General features: G+C 38.2%; 1 non-coding gene across 1 annotated transcript; it reads right to left on the reverse strand.

Annotated features, from left to right (window-relative positions):
* Nucleotides 1–21905: 21905 nt before the first annotated feature.
* LOC120099500 (small nucleolar RNA SNORA17) lies at nt 21906–22037 on the reverse strand. The gene has a single exon (XR_015647234.1). It is a non-coding gene; the product is annotated as a small nucleolar RNA SNORA17 (small nucleolar RNA).
* Nucleotides 22038–23780: the final 1743 nt, after the last annotated feature.

Consider the following 23780-nt stretch of genomic DNA (forward strand, 5'->3'; position numbering starts at 1 on the left):
GCCTAGAAAGCATGCTATCAATAGTTTCTTGAAGGTTTCATAAACTATATCAGAATATCATTCAAAATGAATCTTTTCATATAAGATTGAATTATAGAGAAAAACATCCAACTTGTCTTTTAAAATCCTCTATTTTACTTAATATAGGATAAATCTAGATAAAATTATTGTGATTGTCTCTCTGCATAAGATCTAATTTATTGTTTGCATCAACTATAACACCGTATTTGATTTTTCTAATTACTACTAATATAGGGGAAATTTATCTAAAATTACAGTTTCCATCTATGTGGGAAATATCATAAATAATTTCTAAAAAAGTAAGTGTCCATAATACCCACTGATTTTCAAATGCTCAGTGTTTGGAAAAGGAACTTGTTATCTATTTACCCTACTGTTCACATGGTGTGCTGATTCTGACAAAGAAAAAAAAAACTTCTCCTTAGTTCTGAGGATCAGGTCATCTCACTGTGGCAAGGAGAACTTGGTGGAGAATGCTGACTCCAAGAGTGTACTTCAAGGTATATTTTTTTTTTAGTGGACATCCTGGCCCATGGGTAGAATTTGCCATTTACAATTCACCTATCATCTACACCTAGTGAGGAAAGAACTTATTTTTTTTATCCAGGTCAGTTTGTTTTGACAAGACAACATAATATAAACGGAATTATTCATTATGAACTTTTTATGCTTCCTTTACTGAGCACAGTGTTTTTAAGAATTGCCTGCACTTTAGAATATACAAGAATATCATACTTTAAAAATCTTAACTTTTTCTGAGTCCATAAACATTCTGATTCTTTTCTTTCCTTCATGTACTTAAATAATGTTATAAACATCACCATACAAATTTTATATGGACACATGATCTCAGTACTCTTGAATACATGTAAAGGATAAGTTTGGAGAATGTATTTAACTTCTTGATAAACCACTAACATTTTCTTCAAGGGCTATACATACTTGAGGATGTATTCTCAACAGTAGTGTGTGATGTATCCATTTCCTCTCCAAATTTTCTTATATTCATGGTGGGGTACTATTCCTAGAGAAACATTACATTTGAAGGAACACTCAATGATTGCCAAAGGGGATGTACCAATCTAACCTCTGTTACTTTATATTTTTTAACCAACATTAGAGAATAAACATAGCTCTTGTCCCATAACTTCACCTGCATTATCTGTCATTCAATTTTTTTTCATAATACCCACTCTGATTGTAGTGAAACTGGCAGGTTCCAAGGGAAAAATCGAAAGCTGAGTGAATATAGATGGTCTTTGTTTAAAATATGTATCAGTGAGTTAAAAAGTAAAACCTAAAGGCTGTATTTGGAAAATGGATCTTTATGGAGTTAGAGAGAAGACCATGGCTGTGAGGGAGATAAAAGTGGGTGAAATGGAAGAATAAAAAAAAAATACTACACAGACATTGAAAAAAATGATTGTTAAAGTATCTACATGTATTTCAGTATTACTGCTGCTTATGATTACAGTATTATAAAGCCACATAGTCTATTTTTAAATATTATATGCTCTCATATACTACATCCCAACAGCAGTTTCTCCTCCGTCTTATCTCAGTTTTGCCCCCTACCTCCTTCTGACCCATCCACTTCACCTCTGTTTCCCTTCAGAAAGAGGCAGTACTCCCAGGGATACCAAACATAGCATTATAAAGTTGTAACAAAGTTAGGCACCTCTCCTCATATTAAGGCTGGACAAGGAGTAAAAGGACAAGAAGACAAGGGGTAAGAGGACAAGGGTCCCAAGGCAAAAGCATCAGAAACAACTTCTGCTCCTTTTGTTAGGAGTCCCATACACACACACACACACACACACACACACACACACACACACACAAATACTACACAACAATGACATATACAGAGGTCCTAGGTTAGACCTATACAACTCCCCTGATGGTTGGTTCAGTATATCTGTGAGTGAGCTCCTGTGAGCTCCTGTGAGTCCTGGTTTGTTGATTCTTATCTGACTCCTATGATCCTTCCTCCCACTCTTCCACAGGATTCCCTAAGCTGTGCCTAATCTTTGGCCATGGGCCTCTGCATCCTTTTTCACCAAATGAGGCCTCTCTGATGACATTTGGGTTAGGTACTCTTCTATGAGTATAGCAGAATACTATTTGGCATCATTGCATTGACTTTATTATTTCTTTTGACAGTTGTGTTTGGTTATAGCATAGGGCTCTGGGCCATCTAGACTCTGATTTCTGGTCCTCAAGGCAATGTCTGAGGTGAGTTCCCTCCTTTGCTATAGGTGTCTAGATGGACCAGTCATTGATTAGCCACTCCACCAATTTCTATGACAACTCTATTCCAGCCCCTCATGCTGGCAGGAGAAATTGTAGGCAGGTTTTGTAGCTGGCTTGGTATCCCAAGCCAACCTAGCCACAAAGACTTCTAGTCTGTTATTACTCTAAAATCTGTACTTTCATTTAAGTGTAAAATGTATTGGGTTTATGTAGGATTTAGTTTTTAAACCTACTTTATTTAGGGTTTTTAAACACTTCAACTTCCCTTCTAACTCACTGAGCAGAGGTAGGGGAAAATGAAGGGTAATAGCAAAATGGTTTTGTGGATCTGTTTAGAAATAGTTCCTTAGGGTAACTTCACTAGTTGTCAGGATACCAGCAGCCTAGTTCAGTGGCAAACACCAAATACAAATCAGTAGTAACATGATCCACCAGAAATAACAGGTCCCTACCTAATTATCAGGAGTCATGGGAAGTGGACAGAATCAGGCAGAATACCACAAGAAGTTCTTTGGCATGCTACTCTCTACAAAGTGAAGACCAGCTAAGATCAGCAAAAACCAGTGCAGATCATGGGAGCCAGGGAAACACTGCATAGTTTAGCAATATAAGAGCATCCTCTCCCTGTTGGTGGGGTTCCATTTATATTCTTTCTAAGCATCACTCACTCTCTCAAGTGTCTGTATTCAGAAAAATATGCCATGACCTCTCAAATGCAGCTCCAAGAAAAACCATCACATGACACACCTGAGTTGTTAAAGAAACCAGAAATTTCCCCTTCAGTTTTATACATTTTAAATTGGTGTCCCTCCTTTTAGTTCTAATGTTTGCTTAAATAATACTCCACAAGGTTTGCTATGTTTTAAATTTGAAATATAATAAATCCTTTCATTTAAACTTGGAAAGTTTTTAAAAAGTATAATTAAGGAAAACACTCTGTGATAATCAAAAGACAACTTTTTTCTCATTACAGAACAAGAAGAATTTTCTTCTCTCCAATTTACCAGATTTTTGCAAAATAGTTGAATATTGTGTTCACCCTAGTGAGCAACTTGACTTTATAAAAGAATTCCCTAAGCATCAGTTTTTACCTTACTCAGTCTTTGAGTTCAGAGAACATTTTTCTTGATGGTGTCTGCATTGAGTTAGACTTACAAGAAATCAATTACAAAATCAAGGCAAGCTTCTTCCACATGCTTATACAAAAGTTGACTAATGAGTCACCCTGGAAGGAATCAAAGAATTCTAGGTACTTTACTTCATTCTTTGAGCACCTTCCAATATTCCTGATCCAAAAAAATGCTTTACTTCATCCCTGATTGCTTTTTAGTCTACTTCATGTTCTCTTATCTGTACCTCACTAACTCCATTTCCTTATGCATATTTTTTGTAGAATGTTTTCTTGTCACATTCAATAGTTCTTTTTTTGTCATAGATCAATATAGTTTTGTAGTGAAATTAAACAATGTACCTTTTGGTTTAATAAATACAACTTTGTTGTCTTTTTTGATAGCACACATATATGTTTAAAATAAATATGGTTTCAACAAAGGACAAAAATAGAGTGCCCTACATTGAAGATAAGAATTTTTTCACTTTATATCCCGAGCACTGCCTCTGCCTCACACAACCATCCCCACTACCTGGTCATTCTCCTCTGAGAGAATGGAGGCCACCATGGATATCCACACACTCTGGCAAATCAAGTATGTACAAAGCTAGGTGCTTCTTCTACCGAGGGCAGACAAGAAAATTCAAACAGATCAAACTGCACATCTGCCACATACATGCAGGGAGAACCTAGGTCCAACTCACATGTGCTCTTTCGTTGTTGGTTCAGTCTCTGATAGCACCAAGGGTCCCAGTTGTTTGACTCTGTTGGTCTTCCTGTGGAGTTCCTATCTTCTCTGTGAGCTTGCAATCATTCATCTGGTTCTTCCATAACAGTCCCCAAGCTCCCCCCACTGTTTGGCTCTGGGTGCCTGTATCTGTCAGAGTCAGCTGCTGGGTGGAGCCTCTTAGAGGATCTTTATGCTAGGCTCCAGTCTGGAAGCATAATAGAATATGATTAATAGTGTCAGGTATTGGTGCTTGCCAATGAGATGTGTCTCAAGTGGGGCCAGTTATTACTTGCCCATTCCCTCAGTCTCTGTTCCACCCCCTTCTGTGCAATTCTTGTAGGTAGGATAAATTTGGTGTTGAAGATTTGGGGATGGGTTGCTGTCCTTATAGCTCCACTGGGGTTCCTGTCTGACCAGAAGATGTGCCTTCTTCAGTTTCCTTATCCTCACTGCTGTGAGTCTCAGCTAAGGTCACCCACATTAATTCATGGGAGTTGCCCTTATTCCAGGTCAATTGCAAGTCCTTAAGATGTCTAACTTTTCAAACCCTGACAGCTCGAGATTTCCTTCATTATCATGGTCATTTGGCCATCTCCCTTGTCTCTCCCAATACATCATACTAAATCCCCCATTCCCTTCTCATTCCATCTCCCACTCAGTTACATTCCTTCATTTCCCTTGTGTACATATTTTTGCATTTGCCTGCAAAATTCATAATACTTTTGCTATTAAAAATAGCTGAAGAGTGTTTATTCAATTATGCAGGTATACCACATTTTCTTTATCCATCATTCAGGTGAGAAAAATCTAGCTTGTTTCCTGTTTCTAGTAACTGATAAAAGCTATGAGCATTGTTGAGCAAGTGTCCCTTTGGTGTAGGAGGGCATCTTTTGTGTATTTGCCCAGGAGTGGTATAGTTGCTTCTTCAGGTAGAACTAACTATTCCCAGGTTTCTGAGTAAATGTCAAATTTATTTATAAAGTGGTTGTAGAAGTTTGCAGTCCCACCAACAATGAAGAAATGTTCCCCTTGCTCCACATCCTACCCAGAGTGCTCTATCTCTTCTGTTTTTACTCTTAACCATTCTTAGGGGTATAGGGTGGATTCTCAGAGTTGTTTTCATTTGTATTTCCACGATGACTAAGGACTTTGAACGTTTCTTTAAATGCTTCTGAGCAATTAGTGGTTTCTCTGTTGAGAATTCTCTGCTTAACTCTACCATTTTTTTTATTAACTTGAGTATTTCTTATATACATATATTTTTTTTATTATTATTATTAACTTGAGTATTTCTTATATACATTTCGAGTGTTATTCCCTTTCCCAGTTTCCGGGCAAACATCCCCCTTCCCCCTCCCCTTTTTTTTTATTTTTATTTTTTATTAACTTGAGTATTTCTTATATACATTTCAAGTGTTATTCCCTTTCCCGGTTTCTGGGCAAACATCCCCCTCCCACCTCACCTTCCTTATGGGTGTTCCCCTCCCAACCCTCCCCACATTGCCGCCCACCCCCCATAGTCTAGTTCACTGGGGGTTCAGTCTTAGCAGGACCCAGGGCTCCCCTTCCACTGGTGCTCTTACTAAGATATTCATTGCTACCTATGGGGTCAGAGTCCAGGGTCAGTCCATGTATAGAATTTAGGTAGTGGCTTAGTCCCTGGAAGCTCTGGTTGCTTGACATTGTTGTACTTTTGGGGTCTCGAGCCCCTTCAAGCTCTTCCAGTTCCATGTACCATGCAGTTTTTATCACTATTGCTCTGTAATACTGCTTGAGTTCAGGGACAGTGATTCCCCCTGAAGTCCTTTTATTGTTGAGGATAGCTTTAGCTATCCTGGGTTTTTTGTTATTCCAGATGAATTTGCAAATTGTTCTGTCTAACTCTTTGAAGAATTGGATTGGTATTTTGGTGGGGATTGCATTGAGTTTGTAGATCGCTTTTGGTTAAATGGCCATTTTTACTATATTAATCCTGCCAATCCATGAGCATGGGAGATCTTTCCATCTTCTGAGGTCTTCTTCAATTTCTTTCCTCGGTGTCTTGAAGTTCTTATTGTACAGATCTTTTACTTGCTTGGTTAAAGTCACACCGAGGTACTTTATATTATTTGGGTCTATTATGAAGGGTGTCGTTTCCCTAATTTCTTTCTCGGCTTGTTTCTCTTTTGTATAGAGGAAGGCAACTGATTTATTTGAGTTAATTTTATACCCAGCCACTTTGCTGAAGTTGTTTATCAGCTTTAGTAGTTCTCTGGTGGAACTTTTGGGATCACTTAAATATACTATCATGTCATCTGCAAATAGTGATATTTTGACCTCTTCTTTTCCGATCTGTATCCCCTTGATCTCCTTTTGCTGTCTGATTGCTCTGGCTAGAACTTCAAGAACTATATTGAATAAGTAGGGAGAGAGTGGGCAGCCTTGTCTAGTCCCTGATTTTAGTGGGATTGCTTCAAGTTTCTCTCCATTTAGTTTAATGTTATCAACTGGTTTGCTGTATATGGCTTTTACTATGTTCAGGCATGGGCCTTGAATTCCTATTCTTTCCAGGACTTTTATCATGAAGGGGTGTTGAATTTTGTCAAATGCTTTCTCAGCATCTAATGAAATGATCATGTGGTTCTGTTCTTTCAGTTTGTTTATATAATGGATCACATTGATGGTTTTCCTTATATTAAACCATCCCTGCATGCCTGGGATGAAGCCTACTTGATCATGGTGGATGATTGTTTTGATGTGCTCTTGGATTCGGTTTGCCAGAATTTTATTGAGTATTTTTGCGTCGATATTCATAAGGGAAATTGGTCTGAAGTTCTCTTTCTTTGTTGGGTCTTTGTGTGGTTTAGGTATAAGAGTAATTGTGGCTTAGTAGAAGGAATTCGGTAGTGCTCCATCTGTTTCAATTTTGTGGAATAGTTTGGATAATATTGGTATGAGGTCTTCTATGAAGGTTTGATAGAATTCTGCCCTAAACCCGTCTGGACCTGGGCTCTTTTTGGTTGGGAGACCTTTAATGACTGCTTCTATTTCCTTAGGAGTTATGGGGTTGTTTAACTGGTTTATCTGTTCCTGATTTAACTTCGATACCTGGTATCTGTCTAGGAAATTGTCCATTTCCTGACGATTTTCAAATTTTGTTGAATATAGGTTTTTATAGTAAGATCTGATGATTTTTTGAATTTCCTCTGAATCTGTTGTTATGTCTCCCTTTTCATTTCTGATTTTGTTAATTTGGACGCACTCTCTGTGTCCTCTCGTTAGTCTGTCTAAGGGTTTATCAATCTTGTTGATTTTCTCAAAGAACCAACTTTTGGTATGTTGATTCTTTCTATGGTCCTTTTTGTTTCTACTTGGTTGATTTCAGCTCTGAGTTTGATTACTTCCTGCCTTCTACTCCTCCTGGGTGTATTTGCTTCTTTTTGTTCTAGAGCTTTTAGGTGTGCTGTCAAGCTGCTGACATATGCTCTTTCCTGTTTCTTTCTGCAGGCACTCAGCGCTATGAGTTTTCCTCTTAGCACAGCTTTCATAGTGTCCCATAAGTTTGGGTATGTTGTATCTTCATTTTCATTAAATTCTAAAAAGTTTTTAATTTCTTTCTTTATTTCTTCCTTGACCAGGTTATCATTGAGTAGAGCATTGTTCAATTTCCACGTATATGTGGGCATTCTTCCCTTATTGTTATTGAAGACCAGTTTTAGGCCGTGGTGGTCCGATAGCACGCATGGGATTATTTCTATCTTTCTGTACCTGTTGAGGCCTGTTTTTTGACCAATTATATGGTCAATTTTGGAGAAAGTACCATGAGGAGCTGAGAAGAAGGTATATCCTTTTGCTTTAGGATAGAATGTTCTATAAATATCCGTTAAGTCCATTTGGCTCATGACTTCTCTTAGTCTGTCGACATCACTGTTTAATTTCTGTTTCCATGATCTGTCCATTGATGAGAGTGGGGTGTTGAAATCTCCCACTATTATTGTGTGAGGTGCAATGTGTGTTTTGAGCTTTAGTAAGGTTTCTTTTACGTATTTAGGTGCCCTTGTATTTGGGGCATAGATATTTAGGATTGAGAGTTCATCTTGGTGGATTTTTTCTTTGATGAATATGAAGTGTCCTTCCTTATCTTTTTTGATGACTTTTAGTTGGAAATTGATTTTATTTGATATTAGAATGGCTACTCCAGCTTGCTTCTTCTGACCATTTGCTTGGAAAGTTGTTTTCCAGCCTTTCACTCTGAGGTAGTGTCTGTCTTTGTGTCTGAGGTGTGTTTCCTGTAGGCAGCAGAATGCAGGGTCCTCATTGCGTATCCAGTTTGTTAATCTATGTCTTTTTATTGGGGAGTTGAGGCCATTGATATTGAGAGATATTAAGGAATAGTGATTATTGCTTCCCGTTATATTCATATTTGGATGTGAGGTTATGTTTGTGTGCTTTCATTCTCTTTGTTTTGTTACCAATTAGTTTCTTGCTTCTTCTAGGGTATAGCTTGCCTCCTTATGTTGGGCTTTACCATTTATTATCCTTTGTAGTGCTGGATTTGTGGAAAGATATTGTGTAAATTTGGTTTTGTCATGGAATATCTTGGTTTCTCCATCAATGTCAATTGAGAGTTTTGCTGGATACAGTAACCTGGGCTGGCATTTGTGTTCTCTTAGGGTCTGTATGACATCAGTCCAGGATCTTCTGGCCTTCATAGTTTCTGGCGAGAAGTCTGGTGTGATTCTGATAGGTCTCCCTTTATATGTTACTTGACCCTTTTCCCTTACTGCTTTTAATATTCTTTCTTTATTTTGTGTGTTTGGTGTTTTGACAATTATGTGACGGGAGGTGTTTCTTTTCTGGTCCAATCTATTTGGAGTTCTGTAGGTTTCTTGTATGTCTATGGGTATTTCTTTTTTTTAGGTTAGGGAAGTTTTCTTCTATGATTTTGTTGAAGATATTTACTGGTCCTTTGAGCTGGGAGTCTTCACTCTCTTCTATACCTATTATCCTTAGGTTTGATCTTCTCATTGAGTCCTGGATTTCCTGTATGTTTTGGACCAGTAGCTTTTTCTGCTTTACATTATCTTTGACAGTTGAGTCAATGATTTCTATGGAATCTTCTGCTCCTGAGATTCTCTCTTCCATCTCTTGTATTCTGTTGGTGAAGCTTGTATCTACAGCTCCTTGTGTCTTCTTTTGGTTTTCTATATCCAGGGTTGTTTCCATGTGTTCTTTCTTGATTGCTTCTATTTCCATTTTTAATTCCTTCAACTGTTTGATTGTGTTTTCCTGGAATTCTTTCAGGGATTTTTGTGTCTCCTCTCTATGGGCTTCTACTTGTTTATTTATGTTTTCCTGGAATTCTTTCAGGGATTTTTGTGTCTCCTCTCTATGGGCTTCTACTTGTTTATTTATGTTTTCCTGGAATTCTTTCAGGGATTTTTGCGATACTTTCAGGCATTTTTGCGATTCCTCTCTGTAGGCTTCTACTTGTTCTCTAAGGGAGTTCTTCACGTCTTTCTTGAAGTCCTCCAGCATCATGATCAAAAATGATTTTGGAACTAGATCTTGCTTTTCTGGTGTGTTTGGATATTCCATGTTTGTTTTGATGGGACAATTGGGCTCCGATGGTGCCATGTAGTCTTGGTTTCTGTTGCTTGGGTTCCTGCGCTTGCCTCTCGCCATCAGATTATCTCTATTGTTACTTTGTTCTGCTATTTCTGACAGTGGCTAGACTGTCCTATAAGCCTGTGTGTCAGGAGTGCTGTAGACCTGTTTTCCTCTCTTTCAGTCAGTTATGGGGACAGAGTGTTCTGCTTTCGGGCGTGTAGTTTTTCCTCTCTACAGGTCTTCAGCTGTTCCTGTGGGCCTGTGTCTTGAGTTCACCAGGCAGCTTTCTTGCAGCAGAAAAGTTGGTCTTACCTGTGGTCCCGGGGCTCAAGTTCGCTCGTGGGTTGCTGCTCACGGTCTCTCTGCAGCGGCAGCAACCAGGAAGACTTGTGCTGCCGTTTCCGGGAGCTTCAGTGCACCAGGGTTCCAGATGGTCTTTGGCTTTTTCCTCTGGCGTCCGAGATGTGTGTGCAGAGAGCAGTCTCTTCTGGTTTCCCAGGCTTGTCTGCCTCTCTGAAGGTTCAGCTCTCCCTCCCACGGGATTTGGGTGCAGAGAACTGTTTATCCGGTCTGTTTCCTTCAGGTTCTGGTGGTGTCCAGGCAGCGGTCCTGCCGCTCCTGGGCCCTCCCCCACGGGAGCCCAGAGGCCTTATACAGTTTCCTCTTGGGCCAGGGATGTGGGCAGGGGTGAGCAGTGTTGGTGGTCTCTTCTGCTCTGCAGCCTCAGGAGTGCCCACCTGACCAGGCGGTTGGGTCTCTCTCTCACAGGGTCTGGGGGCAGAGAGCTGCTGCGGGCCGGGATCCGCGGGTGTGGGACTTCCGGTAAACACAGAACCTGCCCGGTCCTAGAGGAATTCTGCTTCCCTGTGTCCCAAGCTCACCAGGCAGCTTTCTTGCAGCAGAAAAGTTGGTCTTACCTGTGGTCCCGGGGCTCAAGTTCGCTCGTGGGGTGCTGCCCACGGGCTCTCTGCAGCGGCAGCAACCAGGAAGACCTGTGTCCCCCCTCTCCTTTCTTATCGGTGTTCCTCTCCCCACCCTCCCCCCATTGTCCCCCTCCCCCCAACAGTCTAGTTCACTGGGGGTTCAGTCTTAGCAGGACCCAGGGCTTCCCCTTCCACTGCAACCAGAGCTTCCAGGGACTAAGCCACTACCTAAAGTCTATACATGGCCTGACCCTGAACTCTACCATTTTTAAATTAGGTTATTTGACTTGTTATTGTCTAACTTCTTGAAGTTTTTTTTTTTTTAAATGAATTTGGGATATGAGACTTCTGTCTGAGATAGAGTTGGTAAAGACTCTTTCCCAATAAGTTGGCTGCCATTTTGTGCTCTTGACAGTGGCTTTTGCCTTGGAGAAGTGTTTGAGTTTCATGAGGTTTCATTTATCAATTGTTGATCTTAGAGCCTGAGCCATTGATGTTCTCTTCAGGAAGTTGTCTCATGTACTGATGAGTTCAAAGCAGTTAAACCCTTTTGATTCAGTTAGATTTAGTATGTTGGGTTTTATGTTGTGGTCTTTGATCCACTTGGACTTGAATTTTGTGAAGGGTGATAGATATGACTCCATTTTCATTCTTCTACATGTAGACATCCAGTTATACCAGCATCATTGGTTGAAGATGCATTTTTTTCCATTGTATGTTTTGCCTTCTTTGTCAAAAATCAAGCGTCCATATGTGTGTGGGTTTATTTCTAGATCTTCAATTCAATTCTCTTGATCAACTTGTCTGTTCATGTACCAATACCATGTGGTTTTTATTACCATTGTTATGTAATAAGTTTGAAGTCAGGGATGGTGATTCCTCCAGAAGTTCTCTTATTGTACAGGATTATTTTAGTTATCCTGTTTTTGTTTTTTGTTTTGTTTTTTTTTTCCGTATAATGTTGAGACTTGTTCTGTCTAGGTCTGTATAACATTGCATTGGAATTTTGATAGGAATTGCATAGAATCTGTAAATTGCTTTTAGTAAGATGACAATGTTCACTATGGAAATCCATGAGCATGGGAGATTTTTCTATCATCTGGTATCATCATCAATTTCTTTCTTTAGCAACTTAAAGTTTTTGTCACCTGGTATGGACTAAAGTTTGCCCCACAGCAGGACATGGCCTCTTGGGGAGGCAGAACACAGGGATTTTGAGTATACTGGCTGGGCAGGTGCTAGGCTGTAGGGAAACCTCTCTGGGGGAGGTGGGAAAGCACAGTGTGAGACATGGATAATCCAGAGCTAGTTAGGGAGTCACAGGGCCTGCAGCAAGGCCTGGCCTGTGAGGTTTTCTGACTCTTGGACATCCAAAAGCTTTCTGGAGCGAACAGAGTCAGGGACCCATGGGCTGGGGTCAGCATTTGGGCCAAGGGTCATAAAAAGGGAGCTCCAGGTTGTCCCAGCAGGGTGATTTTCCTTAGCTTGATAGAGGAAGGCTTGGTGTAGGTTGTGGCTGGGAGCACAAGAGGAGTTAATAGGGGTGGTGTGTGTGTGTGTGTGTTTGTGTGTGTGTGTGTGTGTGTGTGTTTGTGTGTGTGTGTGTATACCATTCTTATTTTGTGGGTATTGAATTACTTATTTCCTGTGTTTCCTTGGACGTAGTTATCCTTCATTGGTTGGCGTTTTCATTCTTGCTTTTTCTGTAGAGCTGGGTTTGTGTATGTATACATATTGTTTAAATTTGAAAATGTCTTGAAATATCTTGTTTTGTACCTCTATGGTAACTAAAATTTTTGCTAGGTATATTATTCTAGGCTGGCGCCTGTAGTTTTTAAGAGGTTGCAGGATACCTGTCCAGGCCCTTCTACCTTTGTTGAATCTCATTTGTGAAGTTCGGTATAATTCTGATAGGTCTGCTTTTATATGTTACCTGGCCTTTTCCCCTTGCTATATTTAATATTCTTTCATTGTTCTGTAGATTTTGGGTTTTGATTATTATGTGGTGAGAAGATTTTATTTTCTGGTACAATATAATTGGTGTTCTGTAAACTTTTTGCATGTTTAAAGGCATTTCTATCAGTTGGGAAAGTTTTCTCTGATTTTATTGAAAATATTTTCTGGACTTGGCTCTGAGACTCTTCACATTTCTCTATTCCTATTATACTTAGATTAGATCTTTTCATGGTATCCCAGATTTCCTGGATATTTTGTGTCAGAAAAATTTTAGATTTAACATTTTCTTTGTAGTGTATCACATTCTTGTAGTGTAAATTCGAGGATGAGATTCTCTCTTCCATCTCTTGTATTCAGTTGGTGATGTTTGTGTCTATTGTTCCTATTCTCTTCTCTGTGTTATCTGTCTCCAGGTCTTCAGGATACCCTAGATTTGTGAGTTTTTCTTTTTTTATTGCTTTGGTTTTCAACTGTTTTATTTATTTTCTTCATCTGTTTAATTAGATTTCCTTGTACCTTTTTAAGGGATTCATTTGTTTTCTTTTTAAAGGACTCTACCTGGTTGACTGTATTTTCTTATATTTACTTTCTTTGCTTTGGTTATGTTAGGATATCCAGGGCTTGCATTAGTAGGGTAGCTGTGCTCCAGAGGAAGTTACATATTGCCTTGGCATTTGTTGATTCTGTTCTTTTGAAGGCCTTTAGCCACTCAATGGCTTTAGTCCCTGGATGTTCCTGTTGTAGTAGGTATTGAGAGAGGAGCATAAACTCTAGGGTTATTGTGTGGGCAGTCCTCTTATAGGTATCATTGAACTATATGGTTCTGGATTATTAGTTCTGATGAATGTAGGCTGAGAGGTGTTGAGAAAACAGGGGTCCAGAGAGGATAACAGGCTGCTCAGGGTAACTGGGGATGACCCAAAAGACTCAGCAGGCAGAGAAGATGGGTGTGGGAAATGAAGCTAACTTGTATGCTTCTGTATGGGCAGGTCCAATAAAAGTGGGTGGAGAGGTAGTGGGAAAATGGACATCAGCAGGGGATAGCAGTGGTCTCAGGGCTGCTAGGGGTACATTATGTGTCTTAGCAAGCAGGGAAGACAGGTATGTGTAGGGAGTATTATCTGCATGCTTACCTGTATGCTTACCTGTATGCAGGTTTGATGAAGGTGGGCAGAGAGGCAGACAAGCAGAATATTTTTTACCCTCCATGTTTAATTAAAATTATAATAATTTTTCTAACCTAGAAAACCTAAGCATAGACAAATTGTTAATATGTTTATTGTAATAATTATAATGCATATTTTGATATAACATTAAGGGAAAGGTCTATCTTAATTAATTTCATGTGACTTCTTTAAAATTTAAGCATTGCATCATGTTTTAATTGAATAATTCTATCACTATGAAAATTACTATGTTCATAAGAAAGACAAAAGTAAATTTCAAATACTGAAAAATGTTGCATTAGAGAGATTGAATCTTATACAAGTAAACCATTATGCCATTTTTTAAATAAGTAAGATTACTTTTAGAAGTAAATTTGTTTGAAAAAATATGATGAAAATCCTGTCAAGTTGCTAGTGTCTAAACATTACATCTATTCTCCGGTTTATATGTACCTTCTCTATGTCACCATCTGAAAAATTCAGATTTATCACATTAAAACATATAAAATAAATTAATCCAAACATCTAATGGTAGATAGAATGGAAAATAAAGTGTAGTGTGTATATATAAGGGAAAATTATTTCTAAAATTAGGTAACACCTGTCACATAATAGATCCTTGGTTCCTGAACCTTGAGAATGTTATATTCAGTGAATGAACTCTGAAACAAACAAATGTTATCCAAGGACACATTGATATCTACATTTTGATGATTGTCATGCATTTTTAAAATTGCTATTGAAGTCATTTACTCACATTTCTCTTGGGTTTTGTGTTTATTACTTTTAAAATATTTTGGTCTTTCCTTTGTTGATATACAGAAATAATTTATATATTCTAAATATAACCCTTCATTGGATATAATAAAAATATCTTTTCACATTCAACAAAATAGAAGAAATATGTAACCATTATTATCCTACTTCATAGTAGTTCACGAAAATATTTACAAATGTTTCAAGGTATCAACAAATACACAGGAATTTTGAGGGAGACTACTACAAAAACTTAGTCAACTAAAGCAAAAAAAAAAATTACAAATAGGATTTGGTCAAATTAAAAACCACTTCACAAAGGATGAAAATAACAGATTTGAGTGACATATAAACTGTAAGAAAATATGTCATTATTAAAAACTTGCCATAATTTTGTTTCTGTTGTGATAAACACCATTACCAAAAGCAACTTTGGGATGAAATTGTTTCTTTAATCTTATAACTCTCAAGTCACACTTCATAATGGAGGAAAGTCAAGAAAGGAAATCAGGTAAGAACGTGGAGCAAAAAACTAAAGCAGAGGTCAAAGACCAGTGGTTCTCACCCTTCCTAATGCTATGAGTCTTCAGTACAGTTCCTTGTGTTGTGGTAATCCCCAACTATAAAATTCTGCTATTTCATAACTGTAATTTTGCATTATGAATCATAATAAAAGTTTCCGATATGCAGGATATCTCACCCTCAACCCCCTTGAAAGGGTGATTCAACTGGAAAGGGGCCATGGACTACAGGTTGAAAGCCATTCCCATAGAGGAAGACTGCTTAATGGATTGCTCCGCGTGATTTGTTTACCTTAACTTTTATACAGTGCAAAGGGGTGACAGTGTCCACAATGAGCTGGACTCTCCCATATCAATCATTAATCAAGAAAATTTCCCACAAGCTCTCCTACTGGCCAGTTTGATGGAAGTATTTTCTCAACTTTTCTGAGCTTTCTTCTTCTCAGATGACTTTAGTTTGTGTCAACTTGACAAAAATATAACCAATACAAAAGTTAATGACAAAAGAATATTGGGGCTGGGGATTTAGCTCAGTGGTAGAGCGCTTACCTAGGAAGCGCAAGGCCCTGGGTTCGGTCCCCAGCTCCGAAAAAAAAAAAAAGAACCAAAAAAAAAAAAAAAAGAATATGACTAATTACTCTACTAGGTAATAAGAGATAAACTGTGGTTATTAAAGGGAAAGGAATTTCTCAAAAAAGCAGACAAGTGGCTACTCGACAATAAAAAATAATAAAGTTCACTGTTGTTGACCAAGAAATGCCCACTGAAAGTCAGATGAGGTCTAACAGTATATACTCTGACAATGAATACTATGAAGTAGAATAACAAATGTTACTGTTAAAAATAAAGTTGTTGGTGAAAATAAATTAACATAATTGAGGAAAAAATATTGTCATATCATCCAGTAATTCCACATTTATAAGGAATTTATAAATAAAAGCATAAGAATTTAATGTATAAGTTCTATCATTTTTTATAACTTTGATGACATTATAGTCAGTGAAATAAGGGAAAAACATTCTATATGTGAAAAGTTTGAATGCAGAGAGTAGAATTTTGGTTAGTAAGGGCTGACATGATGAGGTCTGTTGGAGAAGTGTTAAACAAAGAACATAAAATTATACAGGAGGAACTAAAAGGATCTATACTCCAACATGGTGACTATAGCAACGATGTAATCTACTCTGGAGAACTGCTGAGATTAGATTTTAAGTGTTCTCACCACTAGAAATGACAAGTGTGAAAGATATTGTGTGAACATATTAATTAACTCAATTTAGTCATCCCACAGTGTGTGTGTTTTGAAAAAGCATGTTGTACATGATAAATACATAGAATATTTATCTGATAATTCAAATACATAATAAAAATAATTGCTAGATATATCACATAAGCATCTAGACTATTAAAATCTATAGTATTGCAAGAAGGCTCTTATTCCAGTTGTAGAGATTCAAGTTTCATTCTTTTAGGACTCACATAGTATGAGCTAAATGAAATTGCCTTTTTAAAAAGAGTACCTACAGTGCTGAAAACAACAAAATATACAGAAATCTGCTACTGTTTGAGCATAGGAAGTATTTAGTAAGACTTTAGATATTAAAGATTATTCAGTAAGAAAACACTATTTTCACCTTTAAAATAGCGGGTTTTAGGCTATTTAAGAGTTTGATCTTAATATTGTTGTTCTTCCTATGAGGTTGCAAACCCCTCAGCTCCAAAGGAGGAACAACAATATCAACCAACCATACCCCCCAAAGCTCCCAGGGACTAAACCGCAAACCAAAGAGTACACAGGTGGTGCTCATGGCTCCAGCAGCGTATGTCCAGAGGATTGCCTTACCTGGCATCACTAGGAGGGGAGCCCCTTGGTCCTGTGGAGGTTTGATTACCCAGGATAGGAGAATGCTAGGCTGGTGAGACAAGAGTAGGTGGACGGGAGCGGGAGTACCCTTATAGAGTTAGGACGGAGGAAGGAAGAAGGGTTAGGAGGTTTGTGGAGGGGAAACTGGGAGGGAAGATGGCATTTGAAATGTAAATATAGTAACCAATAAAAATATAATCCATACCTGTATGAAATTGCCTTAAGTAAATATAAAAAGCTATAAAAAAAGTTTGCCCTTGAAGGTGATTATCGATCCTCAATAGTTCTCTTGGTTTTCTATGGTAAAACTGACTACTTGCTCTCATGCATCTTCATACTAAATTCCCCCCAAATATGAAAAACTGATTTAAAACTTGATCCATTGTATCTACATGTAAAAATACAGTTCTTTAGAGTTTATCCAAACTATGCTGGTTTATATGAGAAATATACTGTATATGCTCTGATATTTGAAGACTTAATTCCCAGGTCTCAATGATATTTGGGAAGGTTATGGGATCAGCCTTGCTGGAAGACATGGATCACTGGTGGGGGACAGTAGAGATAAGAGTTTATTTTCCTGCTTCACTTCCAATTTGTTTTCTGCTTGCTTCCTCCTTATGACTGAAAATGCTATCTCTCAGCTTCCTACTTTTGTGACCATACCTTCCACTAGCAGTCCTTTCTCCCAAGTCATAATACATTCTCCTTCCAAAAAAGAAGACAAACCTTTTCTTTCATAAGTTGTTCTTGGTCATCATATTTTGCCATACCATCAAACAATAAATAAAACTCACATCAAAGTGTGAATAATGAGTTGCACTAATTATTAAAAATATAGTGATCTCTTTAGGAGAAAACTGTTCATACTACCAGGCATGAAATCTCCTCTGCTTACATATAGCTTAAAATGTATGTTCTGAGAAGTCCTTTTCAATACATATTTGTGAGGGCTAATATTGTTTGTCAACTTGGTAGGAATTAAAATAATCTATGAAAAATACCTATGGAAGCATCTGTGAATGATTTCTTTAATTAAATCAATTGAAATGCAAAAAGGTACATGGGCAGTAACTTTTATCCCTGGTTTATATACAAAGAGGACCTAATGGATTTTTGCTTTTGCTTGCTAAACTTCACCTCTGATTGGTCTTTGTCTTTACTGTGTTGTTCCTCTAACTGCTGCTGCTGCAGCATTTTTGACATGCTTTCCTAGTCTGAAATTCTTCTCATGAAATTGGCAAAACTTTTTTTAACATTTGTGTTTAACTTTGAGAGCACTTATAGAAGTCAGAAAAGTAGAAACAGACCATTAGCCTATGGATAGAAATGACTTAATGAAGAAAATAGCAGACAGAAGGGATATGAAAGGGAGGTGTAATAATAATGAGGAAATTTTAAGTAGGAAGTTGAATAAGAGGATAAAGCAGAAAAGGGGGTCTAAGTAGAAGGATAACTAACAAAGACTTCTCAAAAAGCCACATGAGAACTCACTGGTTTATAAAGTTCCAAAGAATATTTAAACAAAAATTCTAATTGTAGTGAACTTATAATGAGTGAAGGGAGAATGTATTCCTCCACTAAGCCATAAATTATCAAATAAAAAACCTAGTATAAGACATGCTTCCCTTAGCAATGTTCTTCAGGGAAATTCCTTGACGCCCTGCCACAAGATACAAGCTATTTCTATTATTTTTGGTTTTCTACCATATATTGATGTTGAGACCCTATTTTTGAACACAGCAATCAAACCATAGAATACAGGGAAATTAAATTGCTACTGAACTGGAATCTTCTTCCCTACTTACTAATATTTAAGATGCTTTAGGGCAGTGTGTAGACTTTTCAGAGATAAAAGTTATCAATAGTATTATTCAGTTGTGTACCTGTGAATTAAAATAATGACGGTTGGATTTAAGGAGTACTTCTCAAGAAAGGAACACATACCTGGTACTATAAATCAGGCCAAGAACCTCTGACTGACAATACAGAAAGTCCTAGGTAAGAATATATACTATTATTGTGCTAAATGAATATACATTTAAACTACCTCCTAAATATTTATTTCTTAATCAGTAGATTAGTGCAGATTTCATCTTTTATTAGAGAGTGCTTTTGTTTGAATTGAAGAGAGTTTAGGAGAGAGACCCACAAGTGGCAGAAGTGAAGAGAAAAAGTGGATGAATTGTATGACCCTGAAATAAATAGGTCATCAATAGCATACCTCTCCCAAGGCCAGGGATCAGGATTAGAGGGGCTTGGAAGATTGTAGTAGCCAGAGAATAGGAAATATTTATCTGTACATGACAGGAAATCCATTTAATATTTCAGCATGAATGGGGGCAGGACTCAAGACAACTCAACATTAACTAGGGACCTATTGGAAGTTGAAGCTGCTGGAAGGAAAAAGATTCAGTGTTCTACAGAAAAAGCACTCTTGTTAGGCTGCCCATGCTCCACTGGATAAGATACAGCAATACTACTTGGATTCTGAAAATAATTTTTGAAATAAAAGAATATGAATTTTAAAGAATACTGTTGATGAGATGTGTAGAAGAAATAATGGCAATGAGGAAAAATATGACCAGATTAAATTTATACATGTATAAAAGTATAAAAATATTTTTAGAAACATCAGTTTCATATATAAATATTTATTCTGAAAGTTTTAGTTTATAGTGTCATGTAAGCCTTTTATTGAGAAAATGCTTTGTGAGTAAATTAACTTTTAACTTGAGATCAAGAAACTTTGATATTTTTCCATTTTTTAATAACTTATAGTAACATAGTACAAAATTCTTTTGTTAAAATATCAATGAATTAACGTGTATGCATGTATGCCTGAGCATATATGTACGTAGAACATATTCTTGCACGAGCAAATGGAAATCAGAAAAGACTTAGATGCCCTGAATTTTAGTGTGGGTCATGGGTATAGAATCTATGTTTCCTGCAATAGCAGCAAATGTTCTTAGCTACTGACCCACCTCCCCAGGGCTACATAAGGCTTTTTACTAGGTTCAATGTGGGATTTGATATAAGATATTCTATGTAACTTAGATGTATAAATTTTGCATGTCTGCTTTATTATTTGGTTTATACAATATTATTTTTAAAATTACAGCTGAATGTACAGCACAGTTTTTGTAAGGCACTGATTTTGTGCTTCTATTCCTTGTTCATTTTAAGATTTCTCCCTTCATATATTTTTTACCAATTATTACACTACCTCTACCTGAAATCTAAAACATACAAGAAAGAATTTTTAAGTATTATAAACTCCAAATTTAATCAATTTTAAAGCATGACAATATAAAGTGTTTGATTATTTATATATAAGATCCTTCTAGTATCATTGCTTAATGTGTGTGTGTGTGTGTGTGTGTGTGTGTGTGTGTGTGTGTGTGTATAATTTCAAAACTTTTAGTCATGATGGTGTGCAAGGACAATATTAAAAGTGTCTTCCTTACTGCCATCATGAGACAAAGCTTTACAGAAATTTCACAACATGCATCTGATCCCACTTGCCTTCCCCTTCCCTAATACCCATCCCTCACCCTCTCAATGCCTGCAAAAGAGAAAAAAAGACCTCATTGTGAAAGCTGTAGTGTGTCACAGTGAATACATTTTTACATTTTTGCTTGCAAATGTTCATTTCAATGATTGTTTGGTCTCTTACAAAGTCTCTGGCTTTTGCTTCTCTATCAGTACTGGAACCTCACAGGGACTCCTCTCAGATATTTACATATTTAGAACCAGACCCTTTTCATATATTCCAGCAGTTCTTGAATGGTGGTGTGCATGCTCAGGTATGCCAATTCAAAGTGCTGGTTCTGGGCAAGAAAGTTATCTGTGTTGGTCAACCCTCTAGTTCTCCTGCTTTCACAACCTCTAGGACAGCCCACCCATATCCAGAGCTAGGTCTACTATATTGCCTAGGCAATGTTTAGGGACAGCTTTCCCAAGTGTTGCAGTAAAAGAGACAGGGTCAACTCTATTCCTCTCAAGAATCCAGGCCCATGTGCTGCCATAGGTGATGAGGGGTAAGGGTAAAGAGTATCTATATTCTATGCTACCATACAGGGGAGAAGTGGTAGGGCCATCTCTGGCTGGCTCATATCCTAGGGATCTACTCACCCTCAATTGCCACATTGTACAGGGTCCTGCTTTCCATATTACTGTTACTAGGGGTGGGGGTCAGCTTTCTTGCTTTCACACCTCCAGGGCTAGGTCTTTGATGATGCTCAGGTGAGGGATGGGCTCAGTTCTGTACAGCCCTCAGATATTATTTCCCCCCCATGTCCTGAGCAGCAGCCCAAACCAGAGACACTGCCTGGGCTTTGGTGGTAACAGACTCCTATTGCTGCAGGCCCACAGACCAAGACTTGGCCGTCAGTGGCAGCACAGGCCAGGACCTCACCATGGTCTCAGATGGCATCACTGGCTATTCTTCTTAGGTTGTTCCTCACTAAAATTCAGGCTCCAGTTCTGCCTTTCTTCACTGAGCCCAAATCTTTCTGTATATTTTTGTCTTAAATTTATCTACCTCTAACTTTTCCTTCTTTGTCATCCCCACAGTATTCTCTGAGTTTCAAGGGACTTCGTAGGAGTGGTCTCAGTATTGCTATGCATCTCATGTTTATTACAGCACCAGGTAGGGGTCATCTTGGCCACTGTCTGCCTCTCCTTCTGGCCTTCATGGTTCTGGACTGATGATCATTTCAGTCTAGCTTCATGTCCAGCCCCCATGGTACCAGTCTTTTATCCTCTAAGACTTTCTCCTCTCTCAGGCCAGAGAAGTATCTCAAAAGGAGGGCTGATTCTCTCAGGCTCACTCCTGCCCAGGTTCAGTAGTCCTAGTTGGGCTTCTTGTATTTTCCAGCTTCATCCCCTTTCTGGGAGCACATCTGGGCTTCTGTAGCACTTGACTTGTGGTTTTCTCAATCTAGCTTCCTATCTGAGCTCCTTGGTGCCAGACTGGTAGTTACCTCAGGTTTGCTTTTTTTGGGGGGGGTGATTTTAGGCTACTAATCATTCAGATGTTCATGTATCAGCACATTGAGCATGGACATAGTCTTCCTCTTCTCTGATACCTATCAATGCACATGTGACACAGCAACTACACCTACAATACCTCCAAGGGCAGGGCCTATAGCTGCGTAATGGTCTTGAAAATTCACGTATGTTTTAGTCCAACACACAGGTTTATTTTTCACCATCAGCGTTAGAGAAGTAGATGATACGTCTTATAGTAACTAAATCAATAGCAACAACATATTATTATGAATAGCCATGCCCTCTGCTACAAGTTGAAACAATGAGAAATTATTGGGAAATTTTGGAAGAAATGTTCTATACTCTATTAAAACTAGTGTGTGTTTTATTGCACTCAGTTCAAACGAAAACGTCTGATAGCCATGCTTTTCTTCACCACTACTCATCACAATTCTCATTAGTGCATATTATAGAACATGGGTTGTAATTATTCTTCAAGGGTAAATATTTTAACATGACTATGTAGATGTTATACTTTTCAGGACGCTAGGGTAATTTAGTCAATAATTACTTCAGTGCGCTCAGTAGTGCTTTAGTGGAATGAAAGCACCAAAGTGACTCCCTAGTGTGCATTCTGAAGTTCAAGGCATAATATACTTACAGAAGTCCCTGGAGAGCATGTGAATAGGGCTCTAGAAGAAATGTACATTGTTTTAAATTTTTTATGTATTCTCTCATATATTATATCCCAAATGTAGTTTCCACTTCTTCCTCTCTTCCCAGTCTTGTTCTTCTTTTGCCTTTATCCCTGCTTCTATTCCCCCTCTATTTCTCATCAGAAAAGGGAAAGAATATAAAGTTGCAGTAAGAGATACCTACTTCCTATTAAAGCTGGATGAGGCAATGTAGTAGGAGGAAAAAGTTTCCAAAAGCTGGGATAAGAGTTGGAGACAGCCTCTACTCTCACTGTCATGTGTTCTATTATAAGACCAAGCTACACAACTGTAACACATATGCAGAGGACCTAGGTAAGGTCCATGAAGGGTTTCTGGTTGTCTGTTCAGTCTTTGTGTGCTACTATGGGTCCAGGTTAGTTGATTCTGTGGGTTTTGTTGTGGTGTCCTTAATCTTTCTGGCTCCTACAATCTTCCTCCCAGTCCTTCACAACATTTCATGAGCTCTGCCTAATATTTGGTTTTGAGTCTCTGCATCTGTTTCCTTAAATGCCTGGATGAAACCTATCTAATGACAGTTCATTTAGGCAGGATCTATGAGTATTGCCAAATATCATTGGGAATCATTTCATTTTATTTTGCCAATCATATTTGGTTCTATCCTAGGTCTCTGGGTTATTGAGTTTCTGGTTCAGGCCCTACAGTCAGTTTTAGGGATAGGCTGTCTTTCATAGCATGAGTCTCAAGCTGGGTATGTTATGTACTCACTAATGAGTGGATATTAGATGGGCACTAGTGGATAACCATGCTAAACTTCAAGACCCAGCGAAGCTAATTGACAAGGAGTATGAAGGGGGCAGAGCATGGATCATTCAGGAAAAAGGAAATAAAATTGATATTTTGGCTGGAATTGGGGTTGGGAGGATGGGAATAGAGGGATCAGGTTGGGGATAATGGAGGCCAGGTTACTGGGACAAAAACATGGAATTGGGGGGTATCAGAGATGAGTTATATATCTAGTATATTGGAAACTCCTAGATAAGACACTTAGCAATGGAGAATTTGAAGACTGAACTAGCCATATTCTGTAACCAGGCAAGATGTCAGTGAAGGGATTGGAACACAAACTCAGCTACAAAACCTTCCACCTACAATTTGCCCTATCTACAAAACATACTCAGATAAATATAGAACAGAAATTGTGGGAGTGGCCAACCAATG

The sequence above is a fragment of the Rattus norvegicus genome, chromosome X (genome assembly GCF_021556685.1).
Source record: "Rattus norvegicus strain SHRSP/BbbUtx chromosome X, alternate assembly SHRSP_T2T, whole genome shotgun sequence".
Classification (NCBI taxonomy): domain Eukaryota; kingdom Metazoa; phylum Chordata; class Mammalia; order Rodentia; family Muridae; genus Rattus; species Rattus norvegicus.